The following is a 17,542-nucleotide window of genomic DNA, read 5'->3' as shown; positions in this document are numbered from 1 at the left end:
TAAACTCTATCTGCCACTCCTTGGCCCACTGGCCCAGTTGATCCAGGTCCTGTTATAGTCTTATAAAATTCTTCACTGTCCACTATACCACTGTTTTTTTTTGCATTGAAATGCCTGCCAATCTTTTAAGCATAATGCATCTCTGGAGCCAAAACCTCTACAGTGTCCTTTGAACAATAATCAACCAGCAATTAACTCCCGGGCTTAAATTCCAGTTTGTCTTAAAAAAACCATAAACGCTATTCTTCACAGTTTAAAGGTCACCGCCAATTCACAGCTCGCTGTTCCAACCAAAAGTGAGAGAAAATTAAAAAGAGCAAGGGTTTCAATGCCTCTATGTAATGTTCCTGGATAATGACAAAATGTGGGTCTCAGTGAGCTTTGGGAAAAGAGTAGCAGTGACAGAGAGGGCATTTTGATGTGATGTAGCTACAGACAAGTAAAATTATATAGCCTGGTGTTTAAACTCTGACAAGGGTGAGAGAATGGAGTTGTATGTGTGAAGGAGTGTCTGCTGGCTAAATGCCATGAGGAGCATGGTTTTGTGGATGCTGCTTGAACTTCTTGCTTCAACAAGGGTTCCTCTTTTGACTGCAGAACATCTGAGAATTTCCCAGAATCATGTCAGCAATAGCCAATCCCTAATGACCTTATATTTTAATGTCCACAGCACCCATGAACTGGTGGAAGACAGTTAGCAATGATTAGACATTCTGCTTATTTCTGGGACCTTTTAGTTCAACCTTTTTGCTTTGGCTGAAACTCATATCAAATGCTATGAGAGTAGATTCAAGATTAGTAGCAGTTTTTCTCTATACCCTGCTTCAACAAGGGTGTCATCAACTAAGGACCTGGCTATATAAATGAACTATATACTAACTTAATACCTCTGCTCTTTCAACATATAACTCTGATGATTTCCGATTATTGTGGAACTGTCACTTATGAAATTCCCATTCGTTTTAATCTCTTTGAGGGCTCTAATGCATTCTCAAACTGAGGTGGTAATGGCAGTGTGTTGACTAATGCTGCCATATTTCAGGCTCCTGTATACCACTAACCTGGGTAGGTATAATGATTTCTTTCTCCACCTATAGTTCGTCAAGATTTGGAGATGCCGGTGTTGGACTGGGGTGTACAAAGTTAAAAATCACACAACACCAGGTTATAGTCCAACAGGTTTAATTGGAGGCACACTAGCTTTCGGAGCGATGCTCCTTCATCAGGTGGTAGTGGAGGGCTCTATCCTAACACCGAATTTATAGCAAAAATTTACAGTGTGATGTAACTGAAATTATACATTGAAAAATTGATTGTCTGTTAAGCGTTTCATCTGTTAGAATACAGTGATAGTTGCACTTCTTTCATGTGTAAATCACAAAACCTTTTTTTAAAAAGTTGCATTCTCGGGTTAGCAGTTAACAATGTGATAGGTAGACAATATGGTTCATCAAAGTTGTCTGAAGTTTTCCTCTGATCTGCCTTCTCCTCCTTTCTTCACTTCCTCATGGACCTTGATCAGTTGCTTCAATTCAGAGAGATTAACAGTTGCATTGGTGGCTCAGAGGCAGAATTCTCGCCTGCCACGCACAAGTCCGGCTTGTTTCCTGGCCAATGCACGACAACTCTTTATTTGGGGTGGCTCAGTGGCTAGCACTGCAGCCTCACAGCGCCAGGGACCCAGGTTCGACTCCAGCCTCGGGCAACTGGCTCAGTGGTTAGCACTGATGCCTCACAGCATCAGGAACCTGGGTTCGATTCTAGCCTCGGGCGACTGTCTGTGTGGAGTTTGCACATTCTTCCCACGTTTGCGTGAATTTCCTCCAGGTGCTCCAGTTTCCTCCCACACTCCAAAGATGTGCAGGCCAGGTGAATTGACCATGCTAAATTGCCCATAGTGTTAGGTGCTTTAGTCAGAGGGAAATGCGTCTCGGTGGGTCGGTGTGGGTTTGTTGGGCCGAAGGGCCTGTTTCCACACTCTAGGGAATCTAATATAAATATAACTGTCTGTGTGGAGTTTGCACATTGACCCCATGTCTACATGAGTTTCCTTTGGGTGCTCTGCTTTCCTCCCACAATTCAAAAAAAGATGTGCAGATCAGGTGAACTGGCCATGCTAAATTGCCCATAGTGTTCAGTGCATCAGTCAGAAGGAAATGGGTCTGGGTGGGTTGCTCTTCGGAGGGTCAGTGTGGACTTGTTGGGCCGAAGGGCCTGTTTCCACACTGTAGGGAATCTAATTTAATCTAATATTAAAGACTCCGCAGCTGCCAGATTTTTTTTGAACATTACTGTTACCATGCTCTGTCTCTATGGTCTGGAGCCGAAATCCATGGATTCTGCCTACTATGAAATCTGAGCAATTGGTGCCTGTACTGTGTGCTTCGTGCTGCTCTAACCAGCTCGACTTTCTCATACTGAATCTGCTGTGTCTTTGTCTTATCTAAGATTAAATATTGTGTCACTCTCGTTATGTCCTGTAAACCCATCACTTACATTCTAGTATATAGAGTGCAGACTACAGCTCTCGAGTACAGTTCTTCATCCGTGGCTTCTGAGAATCAACATCATGCAACAATTGATGCCAGAATTACATCATATCATTAATATATTTACTCCTGTTAAGATTATTTATTTATATGCCATGGTGTGTTATTGCTCAATAGCTTTTCTCCTTGCCTCGAATGAAAGTATAGGTGTTCTACATTTCCTCCTTCAAGTTTATCCTTTTTTTCTCTTCACTGGTATTGTTACACTTTTGGATTTGCACAGTGAATGTTTTCTCTGGTTTAATATTGAAACCCACTTCTGTAGCATCGTTCCCTCCTGTTGATGAGTAGCGTTTTTCTGCTGAATATCTGGGTAAATAGTAGCAAGAGCGAGGAAACTGAACATAACCTTAATTTTGCTTATCGGCTGCTGTGACATTCTCCCCTCTTCAAAAGGCAGATTGGATATTCTTGTTACTAAACTGAATAATCAGGCTTTAGAATTGACAGATGGAGTAATTTACATAAGATGAATGATTGAACAATAAATAATATACTGAAATAATGCATAACAAGAATGTCACTTCATGTTTTTCTAAATACAATACACAATTCAAGTCAAATGAGTCCCCAACTTATATACTACCTGACTTTATTTTCTTGTCTTTTGAAAGTGAGAGGGGAAGAGCATAAATAGGGTGAGATCAGGTTAGAGTGACCCCCATTTGCTTGCATATTGAAATGTGGTTGACTCTCAGTTACCTTCTGACATGACCTAGCAAGCCACTCAGTTGTATCAGTCACTATGAAGTCTCAACAAAGGAATGAAACTGAATGGATCATCTAGCATTGACGTAGGCAGTGGAAAAGATAATGGCAGATATAGCCCTGTCACCCCTGCATAGCACTCCTTTCTAATATTCAGGCTGGTGCCAAAATTGGGAGAGCTGTCATACAGACTAGTCAAGTGATGTCTTAACATAGTCATACTCACAGAATCATGCCTTACAGACAATGTCCCAGACACCACCATCACCATCCCTGGATATGTCCTGTCCCACCAGCAGGACAGACCCAGCTGAGGTAGCGGTACAGTGATACAAAGTCAGGAAGGAGTCAGTCTGGGATTCCTCATTATTGACTCTGGACCCCATGAGGTTTCATGGTTTCAGGTTGGGCAAGGAAACTTTTTGCTGATTAGCAGGTGAGGTCCTCCCTTGGCTGATGAACCAGTACTCCTTCATGCTGAACAATACTTGGAGGAAGCACTGAAAGTGTCAAGGACAGGGAATTTACTCCATGGCTGCCACGAAGAGGGGCTCAGCAGTAGCACTACTGATCAAACTAGAGTCAGCTATTACAAGGGGGCATAGCTTTAAATTAAGGGGGTTAGGTATAGGACAGATGTTAGGGGTAGGTTCTTTCCTCAGCGAGTCGTGAGTTCATGGAATGCCCTGCCAGTAGCAGTGGTGGACTCTCCCTCATTATGGGCATTTAAGCGGGCATTGGATAAGCATATGGAGGATAGTGGGCTAGTGTAGGTTAGGTGGGCTTGGATCGGCACAATATCGAGGGCCGAAGGGCCTGTACTGTGCTGTATTCTTCTATGTTCTATGTTCTATGAAAGGGCCTAGCTGCTGGACTGTCTCTGCAGCAGATGGTGAGGGAACCAATAAGTTCATCTGCACCAATCCACCAGCTGCAGATTCATCTGTCCATGAGTGACCACTGTACAGTCCTTGTGGAGCCTAAGTTCCATCTTCATATTGAGAATAACCTCCATTGCATTTTCTGGCACTATCACCATGCTAAATGGGACAAATTTTGAACATATCTGGCAACTCAAGCCTTGGCATCCCTTAAGGTACTGTGGACTATCAACAGCACCAGAACTGTCCTGCCACACAATCTGTAACCTCATGGCCCAGTATATTCCCCTACTCTCAACCATTACCATCCTGGATCTCAACCCTGGATCAATGGAGACTGCAAGAGTGCAGCACTGGGCGTACCTAAAAATGAGGCATCAACCTGGTGAAGCTACAAAACAGGGCTACTTGCATCCCAAACAGCATTCTGAAAGAGATAAATCTAAGCAATCCCACAAGCAACCAATTAGATCTAAGCTCTGCAATCCTGCCACATCCAGTAGTGAAGGGTGGTGGACAATTAAACAACTTACTAGAGGAGGAGGCTCCACAATATCCCCATCCTTAATGATGGAAGAGTTCAGCACATCAGTTCAATAGAAATTTTCTCAGCAATCTTCATCCAGAAGTGCCAAGTGGATGATCTATGTCAGCCTCCTCCAGTGACCCCCAGCATTACAGATACCACTCTTCAACCAATTTGATTCATCCATGTAATATCAAGAAATGGTTGGAGGGACTGAATACTGCAAAGGTTATGGGTCCTGACAACATTCTGGCAATAGTACTGAAGGTTTATACTCCAGAAACTGCTGTTCCATCAGCCCAGCTCTTCCAGTATAGTTAAAACACTGGAGTCTACTCAACAATGTGGAAAGTTGCTCAGGTGTGTACATAAAAAAACAGGACAAATCTTACTCAGCCTAATACTGCCCCATTAATCTGCTCTCAATTATAAGTGAAGTTATGAAAGATGTTATCAAGCAACACCTGCTCAGCGATTAAACTGCTCAGTGATACCCAGTTTGGTTCTACTGGGCTCAGCTCCTGAGTTCACTACAGCCTTAGTTCAAATATGGACAAAAGAGCTGAATTACAGATGTGAGGGGAAAATGACAGCCCTTCACATCAAGGGCTGCGTGTGGCATAATGGACCCCTAGCGAAATTGGAAGCAATAGGTTTTGGGGGCAAACTCTGCTTGTTGAATTCTTCCCTGGCACATAGGAAGATGGTCATAGTTGTTGGAGATCAGTCACCTCCGCTCCAGAACATCTCTTCAGGAGCTCCTCAGGATAGTGTCCTAGGCCCAACCATCTTCAAACTGCCTCATCAATGACCTTCCTTCCATCATAAAGTCAAAAGTGGGGATGTTGCTGATTGCACAATGTTTAACACTATTCATGGTTCTCCAGGGAGTGAAACAATCCACGCCCAAATGCAACAAGATCTGGACAACATCCAGGCTTGGGCTGTCAAATAGCAGGTAACATGCACACACACAAATGCCAGGCTAGGACCATCACAAATAAGAGACAATCTAACCACCACCACCTCTTGACAGTGTTACAATCACTGAATCCACCATTATCAACATCTTTGGGGTTACCATTGACCAAAAGATCAACTGGATTTGCCACATAAACACCGTGGCTCCAAGAACATGTCAGAGGCTAGGAATACTGTGACAGTAACTAAATCCAAACCACCCCCTCCCCAAAATCCTGTCCACCATCTACAAGGCACAAATGAGGAATATGATGGAATACTCCCACTTGCAGCTCTAACAACATTCAAAAAACTTGACAGCATCCAGGACAAAACAGCCCACCTGATTGCCATGACACCTTCAAAGGCCTCTCCCTCCACCGAAGTTCAATAGCAGCAGTGTGTACAATCTACAAGATACACTGTAGAAGTTCACCAAAATCCTGAGACAACACCTTCCAGATGCACAACCACTTCCACCTAGAAGGACAAGGGCAGTAGATACATGGGAACTACGTCACATGCAAGTTCCCCTCCAAGATACTCAGCATTTTAATTTGGTAATATATCACCGTTCCTTCAGTGTGGCTGGGTCAAAATCCTGGAATTCCCTCCCTAGTGGCATTTTGAGTCAACCTACAGCATGTAGTGGTTCAAAAAAGCTGCTCACCACCACCTTCTTGAGTGCAACTAAGACAGCCAGCCAGCGATGTTCATATCCCACGAATGAGTAAAAAGCACGTACCTGTATGTAAAGTTAGCTCTGACCTTAAGCTATTACAGTGAAATGTTTAAAACAGCAATTGACTGCAAAGTGAAACTGGCTCTCAATATCATTTGGTGAGGGGTGTCTTCCTCAGATCTAATGTTTTAATGTGGTCTCCTACCAATAATTAAAAGCTATTTTACATCTAAATGATTGCAGAAAGACCTGTCAACTAAAATGACAATAAAATCAAATAAAAAACAGGTGAAATGTAAAACAGACTCTTGATTTGCTCTGACCTGATCATTTTGAGATTAATAAATTAAGAAGAAATATTTTGGTGTGCTCCTGCTTTTATTTTGAAGGACACCAAAGAGAGCTGGTATAACAGTGAAATCCTGGTTTGATTCCTGTCGTATTCACATCATACATCATGAGTGGAGATTGAAATCACAGACCTCTGGCCCTGTTCTGACCCCTGACCAAGCACAGTAGCCCTGCTCTTGACCCAACCTTGCCTAAAGCTCCTTATAGCCCAGAGTCCTGATGTTCTCCACCGTCCCCAGTCCTGGTGTAAACCCTTCTGCCTGTTTTCATGCTACACAGCTTAAGACACAGGTGTTGAAGATGTACCATTATATCATTGATTTTTAAAAGAACTTGAGCTCCTAATGATATTTACAGTCTCCTCTTACCCCCTTTGTTGTTTTGTACATGAGTAAGTGCACATTTGTGTGTACATCATCTTAAGATCAGTAGAGCGCCTCTCAGTGGTGATACATGACAGAAGAGAAGAGTAAATTGTATCGGACTAGGAATGGATTTTTGCAAATATTCTACCCCAATTTCCTTGCGTCAAGATACACACACATAGATAGAATAACGTGGCAATAAATGCTGGTGCAAGCACCTTATACCAAACAGAAGCATCAAAATTTAACCCATTATTTCCTATGTTTAAGATCTATCCTTGCTGATTGCATAGGCTTTGCTGACCTCAGCTGGTATATTTGCTGAACTGCAAAGTACATAGCAGACAAAGGCCTCGTGCACATTTACAAAAAAAAATCTTGGCAGAAATCAAACAGTGAGCCCAACATTGGGCAAATTGAAAAGTTGGTGTTTTGTATTTTCTACAGCACCTACCACCAATATTCCGCCCCCGCCACCCCAACCTCAACCTCTGGCACTGCATTATTACTATATAGTATTTAAGCATTCCTTGTTATTCAACAATGAACAAGGCTTTTGAGGGCATGTCCTGCTGTAAAATATTGGCAATCCTGGGAAAGCTTAAGTCTCTGTAACTATGACAGGAATCTATGAACATAAATGATGTGTTTCCTGCAAAGAACTGGGATAGATTTGGAGAAAATGATTACAAGCTGAGAAAATCCAGCACTTTAACATATGCTAAGAAATAGACCATCAGTGCCTGCAGTAAATGTGGACTTTCCAGAAAGCATACCAATGTCACAATCACTGTTTGACTCAGTTTAGAGAAGCCTGTCCAACATATCACAGGACCTGGCTCTTTGTCATCTCAACGTTTTCTTTCAAAATGGTTCTCAGCTTTTTAAGGAATCATCCAGTATTTTAGTTTTCACTCTCACTTTTAAAAAAAAAATCATTGTCCCTGTTTTTTTCAGAACCTGTTTAACCCCAGATGTATTTTTTAATGTCCTATTTTCCATGATGCAGTTTGAAGTCTTGCTTTCCCTATGTCTTTTTGGGGGTGATGGGAGAGACTTGCTGTCCAGATGTTTGGAAGTCCCGCTTTCCAGCTATTAAGACAGCCATCCAGATTCCTAATGTTCCCAATGTGGGAGCCTCAATGCTGCAGAAAATATAAAATAAAATTGTTGAAGAGGCAAAGAAGAGACAATTTAAACAAAGTTAATAAAGCAGTGTACAAATAGAAGTCCTGTAGTCCTTTTCATAGATGCATTCAGCCTAAGGGCCCTCTCACTGAATGTAGATGAGCATTTTGTATCTGTTTAACCAAGTTCACCATAACATGAAATCTGACACTCTATTCACCTTGCAAATTGGAAGTTCTCCTGAGTCTAATTGCTGGAGAAGACAGACTAGAACAGGGAGAGAGTACTTATATTTCTTATGTTACAACTATGCAAAAATATTTAATTGTCTGTGAAGTACATTGGGATGGCTGTGAGAAAATGAAAAGCACCATTCAAATCCTTGAGGACAAAACTCCTAACTTTAATTCCTTGACTTCCTAACTCCTAGAAGTGCTGTAAAGCAAGGCTATCGATGGTACTGCAAGTAGGTAACTGCTGTCAGCTCACATTTTGTTGTCTTATTCAACTTGTTCATTCACTTACTGACAACAAAGAGCAGACAGATTTGCTTTGCTATGGCACTCCTACAGAAAGCTGTGTGGGAAAGTTACTCACAAAGATGTCTTTGTATACAGTTTTCCCTTTTCACTTTCTCTAGGTGTGTCAGAGAAAGCAATTAGAAGAGGGCGGCACGGTGGCTAAGTGGTTAGTACTGCTGCCTTGCAGCACCAGGGATCCAGGTTTGATTCCAGCCTTGAGCGACTGTTTGTGTGGAGTTTGCACATTCTCCCCGTGTCTGCGTGGGTTTCCTCCAGGTGCTCTGGTTTCCTCCCACAGTCACAAAGGTGTGCAGGTCAGATGAATTGGCCATGCTAAATTGCCTATAGTGTTAGGTGCATTAGAAGTGAGTAGGGGAATGGGTCTGGGTGAGTTACTCTTCAGAGGGTCGGTGTTGACTTATTGGGCCGAAGGGCCTGTTTCCTCACTGGAGGGAATCTAATCTATTCTAATCTAAAACTGAGTAGTCGCTACTGCTAGCAAGCAAACCAGCATTTAATCCTCCAGTGATTCGATACATTCCAAACTCCAAGTATGATATAGCCACTCCAGAGGACTGAGGTAGTGAGCTAGAATTGGTTGTACTGTGAGAGACATTTACCACGACTGTGCAGGAGTAGGTGGTGTGGCAGAGATGGTGGAAGATTGAAAATGTGAGATCATGTTTCTGGATGTGGTCAACACTGTTACGTTAGTGGGCTGATGTCCAAGATAAGAGTGGTGAATCAGAGGAGAACAATATAAGGTGATTGTCAAAGCAATTGAAGGCAACATAAGGGAAACATGTTTTTATGCATTGGGCAATTAGAGTCTGGAATAAGCCTGCACAGCACCTAAGATGCTGTGCAGGCTTATTCAATTGTTGCTTTCAGAAGACTGTTTTATAATCATCCAAAAGGCAAAGGATTCTGACACTGATCTGCTGAGCCAAATGACATTCTTCGATCCTATTGTCACATTGTAATTCACTGGTCCAGGCCTTCCATTTGCAAGACAGTTGTTGCAGGAAAGTACACTGATGGACATACTTGGGACTCTTCGGAAGATTCGAGGCATTGACCACTCGGGAATTTCCCAGCAGGAAATCCAGTTGGCAACTACTCCTCAAAAAAGGAGTCTAAGTTAAAGTCTCAGACTTCAGAGGGTTGTGAACTATTTACCAAAACAATTATCCAGGAGAAGTTAGAGGAAGTTACAAGAGATGGTGTAAAAGAGGGGGTACTGTTACATTATTAATTAAGGGGTCAGTTACTACAGTAAGGATGAATAATATTTTTGAATGGTCTTCAAATGGGGATTTTTTGGGTAGAGTTTAAGAGTAAACAAAAAGTAGTCACATTGATAAGACTGTATTATAGGCCATCAAACAGCCAGCGAGCAACATAGGAGTGCATATATAGACCATTCACTGAGGAGTATAAAAATAACAATAGGATAAATATATTCGGGGATTTCACAGTGGAGGAACAGTTCAGTGATGGCAGCCACAACACAATCCAATTTAGGTTTGTCATGGAAAAGGATAAAGGTGGTTTGCAAAAAATGGTTTTGAATCGGGAAAGGTCGATTTTAATAAAATAAGACAATATCTGACCAAAGTAGAGTGAGGACAGCTACTTTTGGGAAAATCTACAATAGAACAGTGGGACGCTGTGTCCAAAGAGGAAATGGGAAGAGTGCAGGCCCAATGTATTCCCTCTAGCTTGCAATATTGCAGCAACAAACTCAAAGACCCTGGATTTCCTGGAATGTTGGGCTGAATATGAAGGAAAAGAGCATTTTAGCAGGTATAAAGGGAACAGATCAACAGAGGCCTAATGGAATAGAGAAAGTACAGAGGATACTTAAGGAAGAGCAAACAGGGGGCATGCAAAGTACTGGTGTTTAAAATTGGTGAGAATCTCAAGATATTCTATAAGTATATTAAGGAAAAAAAGATAATGAGGAAAAGAGTAGGGACAGTCTAAGTGTGGAACTGATGGAGTACAACAAGTACTTCATGCCTGTCTTCTCTTTGGAGGAGTACGTAGATATAGAATTTGGAGAGAGGGACTGAGATTCTTGAGTACATTGAAATAGGGAGTGAGGGGGTATTGGAGGTTATGGAAGGCTAAAAAGTGGACAAATAACCACCCTTTGGGTTTGGATGAGTTGTATTCCAGGCCCTGGTCCTCTAATTCTTCTAGATGATAGAACTCATGGGGATTTGTAAGGTTCTGTTGAAGAACCAAATATTTTGGACTATTGGAGGAAACCCACTCAGATATGGGAGAGCATGCAAACTCTACACAGACAGTCATCTAAGGCAGGAATTGAACCACCCTGGTGCTGTGAGGCAGCACTGCTAATCACTGTGCCACCCCATGTCTTATCTTGATTTGTCTGTGGTGATTTAAACAGCTTGCATGTTGATGGAGCTGCACTAATTTGGCAATTACACTTTTTTTTTATGACTTGTTCCTTCTGGACTTTGGACATGCTATTGGGAGTCTTGATGTCTGAATACTTGGCACTGAATTACAAAACTCTATTCTTGAATTCATAATGTGTTCTTAAGTGGTTGTTTCAGGCGGTCAGTTATGCACCCTCTGTTATGCACCATCTTTTACGCACCATCTGTTACGCGCTCTCTGTTTCCGCCAAGTCTCTGGTTCTCACTCTCTGTTAAGTTTCTGGTTAGTGATAATCCCAGGATGGTGATGGCAGAGAACACAATGATGTCAATACAATTGAATATCAAAGGATGATGGTTAGATTCTCTCTTGTTGGAATGGTCAATGTCTGGCCAGTTGTCAGGCGCAAATATTACTTGCCTTTATTAGCCTGAGTTTGAATGTTGTCCAAGATCTGTTGTATGGGAGTTTGAATTGCTTTGGTATCTGAGGAGTTGAAAATGATGCTGAATATTGTACAGTCAGTGAACATGCTGACGCCTAATATTATATTGTATAGATATTCATTGATAATGAATCACTACCCTGTGGATTGAGGGATCTTGTGCTGAAGTGCTAGTATCTCTATCCCTATGCTAGGAGGCTTGAGTTAGAGTCCCACCTGCTTCAGAGGTAACATCTCTGAACTATTTGATTAGAAAATAGCTACCCTGAGCAACGCGTACATTGATAACTTGGGGATGATATGATGGACCTTCAACAGGCACAATGATCATCCTTTGTATGAGGTACAAACCCAACCAGTGGAGAGATTTCCCTCTGATTCTCATTGACTTTAATTTTACTTAGACAATTCAATGCAATACTCAATTAACTGCCTTGTTGTCAAAGGCAGTAACATTCACAGCACCTCAGGAACTTAGCTGCTTAGCCTGGTGCTTGAAGCAAATATGTAATGATGTCTGGAGGTGAATGATTCTGCTGGCACCCAAACTGTACATCAGGGAGCAGGCTATAGCTGTGCACATGCTTTATATCACTGCTGAAAATTGAGAGTAGACTGATGGGGCAGTAGTGGAATCATCTTATATTTTGGACAGAACGTACCTAGCCAATTTGCTGGGTGGATGCAAGAATTGTAGCTGTAGTGTCAGGAGATCTTACTGCAGTATCAGGAGATCCAGAATGATTTGGGAGAATTAGTTAAAATAAATACTACAAGCATACACAGAAGCAGCTGGATAAAAGCAGAGAATAATTTCTCTGTACTGTTTTGTCACTGTTGAGAGATATTTTTCTTCATGTTAATGAATTTTCAGACATCACCACCTTCTGTCCTTGTAACTGCCTTGTAATTGCTCGCCTTGACTCACTCTCTATACTTCATGGTGCTGTGACTGCGAGCTGTTCCATGTGGACTTCCAGAAGCTTTTCATGGGGGGACAAGTGAAACAAGTAGAAGACCAGTGAACACTTAAGTGGATTCTTCAGCATGATTCTCCATCTAAGTTAAATAATATGTGGCAAGAAGTAGATCATCTCTAAACAGACATTTCTCCTGATTTACCAACAGCAGCAGAGGGAGTGCAAACTGATAACATCAGGAGTCTTCTAACCAAACTTGGGAGGAGGCCATCAAATACCACTGTACGCCAGCAATGGACAATAAATTCCTGCCTTCTCGTGTGTGACCTTAGCTTGGCTCGGAATCATTGACTCAAATTTCTAAAAAGCGGTTATCATGATGCTACTATATTTATTTTGCTCTTAATGTTAAGTGGAATTAATGTGAGGAGACATAATTAACGGATTTTAATTAACAGACTTTTGTGCAAGGAGCTGACTAGTTGTCTCAGATGTTGTTGTTTAATGGTTGCCCAATACTGTACACAAAGGCACTTCCAACAAATGCAGAGATCACACTAAGAACAATTATATTTCCTTAAACATCCACCTTTTCACAGATCTGGACCTTTTACTTTGATTTTACTTCTTACTGATACAAGTTACTGTGTCGACATGGGAAAAAGAAAATTTTATTCCTCATTAAAACTGCTAATCCTAGTGAACTCCACTTTTCTCAGTCTGTGTACATGCATTGTAAATGTTTAATTCATGCAGATCTCTTATAGGTTTGCATGCATATTGTCATTGGCTGATTCCTGATGAAGAGCTTATGCCCAAAATGTCGACTTGACTGCTCTTTGGATGCTGCCTGACCTGCTGTGCTTTTCCAGCACCACAATCTTCAACTCTGATCTCTAACATCTGCAGTCCTCACTCTCTCCATATTGTCATTGGCTGTTCACTTGATATCTGATCATTCCTTGTGATGTTCCTTCTCTGGGTAGCATTTTTGGCATTGTGAGTGTTGTTGCCAATCCATTACTGACAAACAGTGAACCTCTGGGACTGATAGTCATCCTAACTGTGCTCTCTGCGTCTGGGGAGATCACACCTTCCAAATTGGCTGCCTTATGTAGATGTCCATAGTTACAATGATGTATCTGGTTATTCATGTGCGCTTTATGGATGAAGGTGACAACTGCTCTCTGCAGGTCTCCAGTTGCCTCATTGGCTGACACCTGTTGAGTTTGTTGAATGTTTGCACTCTGATGTGCTCAAAACCTCAGCTCTGGCAATAATTTTGCAGCTTGTCAAAGGGAAATTTGGCTTTCACCCTGATTCCGTTTCTCATGCCGATTACTATTTCTGGCTTCATCGCATTTTCATTGCTGGAAGAATAGTTTGAGTGATGTGTGATATTTGTTTTTGGAGTGTCCTATATGCCTTGTCTTTAGTGTGTATTTCTTCACTCAAGGATTGTCTTAACAGGTATGTGCTGTCTTTACTTGAAATCTCAGGCAGTTTTACTGTTGTCTCAGTCTTTCTATTTGACTGGGGATAGTTTAGAGATAATGTATGGTGTTAAGTGGCAATACTCTTTGTGATCTCACTGATAGTCATTGATGTCAACCGGTCTGCCTCTAATTTGTCAGAACAGTAGTGACAATATAATTGATTTCTGACAGAGTGAAGAGACCTATTCCAAACTACATACCTACTGCCTTGAATACCTCATACTGAGTGGTTGTTTAGCTTGCTTAAAACACTGCACTGGCTTAATGTGATGATTTGGAGGTGTGGTTGTTGGACTGGGGTGTACAAAGTTAAAAATCACATGATACCAGTTTATAGTCCAATAGATTTATTTGGAAGCACTAGCTTTCAGAGCACTGCTCCTTCATCAGGTGGTTGTGGAGTAGAAGATCGTAAGACACTGAATTTATAGCAAACGTTTACAGTGTGATGCAACTGAAATTATAAATTGAAAAAGACTTGGATTGTTTGTTAAGTCTCTCATCTTTTAGAATGACCATTGGTTTCAGTTTTTTCATATGTAAATTCCAGAACCCTTCTTTTAAAGTTATATTCTCAAGTGAACTTAAAAAATTGGTGCCATGTTGGCCCAGATATTGCATTGAAGGTGTGAGGTGCCCTGTGTGAGGCTGTCTGTGCCCCAATGTTCAGACTAAATCTAATCTAAAAAAGGGATTTACAGAATCTGTATATATGTTGGGGGGGGGGGGGGGGGGGGGGGTGTGGAACATGAGTGTCTGTGAGAGTGTGTGTGAGTGTAAAGGGGTATAAGTCTGTGAGAGTGTGCATGTGTGGGTGTGAGTGTGCAGGGTGTGTAAGTGTGAGTGTATGAGAGAGAGCTTATGTGTGAGAGAGGATCTGTGTGAGTGTATGAGTCTGTAGGAGTGTGAGTGAGTGTATGAGAGTGTGTAGTGAAGTGGGGTCACTTGTAGTGTGACATGGGCCTAACATTCCAGTTGAGGCCAACCCCATGGGAACCAAACTTGGCTATCAGCCTCTGCTAGGCACTTTGCATTGTTGCCTGTCTTGAAGTCCACTTTGGAGGATAGTCACCCGAAGATCCAAGGTCAAATGTCCCAGACTGCTGAAGTGTTCTCTGACTGGGAGGGAACACTCCTGTGTGTTGATTGTTGTGGAGTGTTCATTCATCTATTGTCATTGCCTCAGTTTGGTCTCGCCAATGTAGCATGCCTCAGGGCATCCTTGCCTGGCTGATGTGGCCCTAATTGCTCACTTTTGGCTGGTAGAGTGTTTCTTTTGCCTTCCTCAGGAGATTCAATTCCTTAATGGTGTGCATGAATGTGTTTCACATTTGTTTACTCATTTCCATCAGGATAGCTACAATTATTCTCCTTGTCAATTTGGGCTTTCCCTTCAACTCTGTAAGCCTAATACTCACTTTTAACAACAGGTGTGCTCTAGATGCTTTCAGGTCATTCATTCATCACTCCATTTAGCGTCATATAGTCATAGAGATGTACAGCATCTTGTCCATGCTGACCAGATATCCTAATCTAATCTAGCCCCATTTGCCAGCATATCGCCCATATCCCTCTAAACCCTTCCTATTCATATACCTATCCAGATGCCTTTTAAACGCTGTAATTGTACCAGTCTCCACCACTTCCTCTGGCAGCTCATTCCTTACACACACCATCTTCTGTGTGAAAAAGTTGCCCCTTAGGTTCCTTTTATATCCTTCCCCTCTCACCTTAAGTCTATGCCCTCTAGTTCTGGACTCCCCTACTCCAAGGAAAAAGCCTTGTCTATTTGTCCTAACCATGCCGCTCATGATTTTATAAATCTCTATAAGGTCACCCCTTAGCCTCTGGCACTTCAGGGAAAACAGCCTCTTCAGCCTGTTCAGCCTCTCCCTGTAGCTCAAATCCTCCAGCCTTGGCAACATCCTTATAAATCTTTTCTGAACCCTTTCAAGTTTCACAACATTCTTCCGACAGGAAGGAGACCAGAATTGCACACAATATTCCAACAGTGGCCTAACCAATGTCCTGTACAGCCACAACATGACCTCCCAACTCGTATACTCAATGCTCTGACCAATAAAGGAAAACATACCAAAAGCCTTCTTCACTATCCTATCTACCTGCGACTCGACTTTCAAGGAGCTATGAACCTGCACTCCAAGATCTCTTAGTTCAGCAACACTCCCAAGGACCTTACCATTAAGTGTATAAGTCCTTCTCTGATTTGCTTTCTCAAAATGCAGTGCCTCGTTGTTATCTGAATTAAACTACATCTGCCACTCCTCAACCCATTGACCCATCTGCAAACTTACTAACTATACCTCCTGTGTTCACATCCAAATCATTTATATAAATGACAAAAAATATAGGACCCAGCACCAATCCTTGTGGCACACCACTGGTCACAGGCCTCCAGTCCGAAAAGCAACCCTCCACACCACCCTCTGTCTTCTACCTTTGAGCCAGTTCAGTATCCAAATGGCGAGTTCTCTCTTTATTCATAGAACATAGAACATTTCAGCGCAGTCCAGGCCCTTTGGCCCTCGATGTTGCACTGACCTGTGGAACCAATCTAAAGCCCATCTAATCTACACTATTCCACTCTTGTCCATATGCCAATCCAATGACTATTTAAATGCTCTTAAAGTTAGTGAGTCTACTACTGTTGCAGGCAGTGCATTCCATGCCCGTACTACTCTGAGTAAAGAAAATACCTCTGTCATCTGTCCTATATCTATCACCCCACAATTTAAAGCTGTGTCCCCTTGTGCTAGCCATCGCCATCCAAGGAAAAAGGCTCTCATTGTTCAACCTATCTAACCCTCTGTTTATCTTATTTGTCTCAATTAACTCACCTCTCAACCTTCTTCTCTCTAAAGGAAACAGCCTCAAGTCCGTCAGCTTTTCCTCCGTACCAGGCAACATCCTAGCAAATCTCCTCTGAACGCCTTCCAAAGCTTCCACATCTTTTCTTTAGTGCAGTGACCATAACTGTGCACAATACTCTAAATGTGCCCACACCAGAGTTTTGTACAACTGCAGTATGATCTCAAGGTTCCGAACTCAATCCTTCTACCAATAAATGCTAACACACTGTATGCCTTCTTAACAACCCTATCAACCTGGATGGCAACTTTCAAGGATCTATGTATCTGGACACCGAGATCTCCCTGCTCATCTACACTACCAAGAATTTTACCATTAGCCCAGGACTCTGTTTTCCTGTTACTCCTTCCAGAGTGAATCATCTCACACTTTTCTGTATTAAACTCGATTTGTGACAGACTAGCCCATCTCAGCTGTGCAGCTTATCTTGGCTCTCCGTAATCTACAACATCCTTCGTCATTATCCCCAACTCTACTGACCTTAGTACCATCTGCAAATTAACTAATCCATCCTTCTATGCCCTCAATCAGATTGTTTATAAAAATGACAAATATCCTCTGTGTATGAGATCTTTGAGGAGCTGGGAAACAGGCTTGAGCAGATCAAGATTGATGAAGTTGGTGTGCTGGAAACTTTGGCAAACATTGAGATTGGTAAGTCCCCAGGGCGAGACCAGATTTCTCCGAGGTTGCTCTGGGAAGTGAGAAA

At 42.1% G+C, this 17,542-nt stretch overlaps 1 long non-coding RNA gene across 1 annotated transcript in view; it reads right to left on the bottom strand.

Annotated features, from left to right (window-relative positions):
- Positions 1–1,171: 1,171 nt before the first annotated feature.
- LOC148147330 (uncharacterized) overlaps positions 1,172–17,542 on the bottom strand; it is a 32,231-nt gene continuing 15,860 nt past the window's right edge. The window contains exon 3 of the long non-coding RNA XR_015759949.1: positions 1,172–8,167. This is a non-coding gene — a long non-coding RNA (uncharacterized LOC148147330). The remainder of the gene's footprint in view (positions 8,168–17,542) is intronic.

This window comes from Chiloscyllium plagiosum, unplaced genomic scaffold (genome assembly GCF_037043375.1).
Source record: "Chiloscyllium plagiosum isolate Xiang-an unplaced genomic scaffold, Cpla_swu_hap1 HiC_scaffold_17, whole genome shotgun sequence".
Classification (NCBI taxonomy): Eukaryota; Metazoa; Chordata; class Chondrichthyes; order Orectolobiformes; family Hemiscylliidae; genus Chiloscyllium; species Chiloscyllium plagiosum.
The sequence above is the reverse complement of the archived record's forward strand: the minus strand, read 5'-3'. Positions and strand labels throughout refer to the sequence as shown.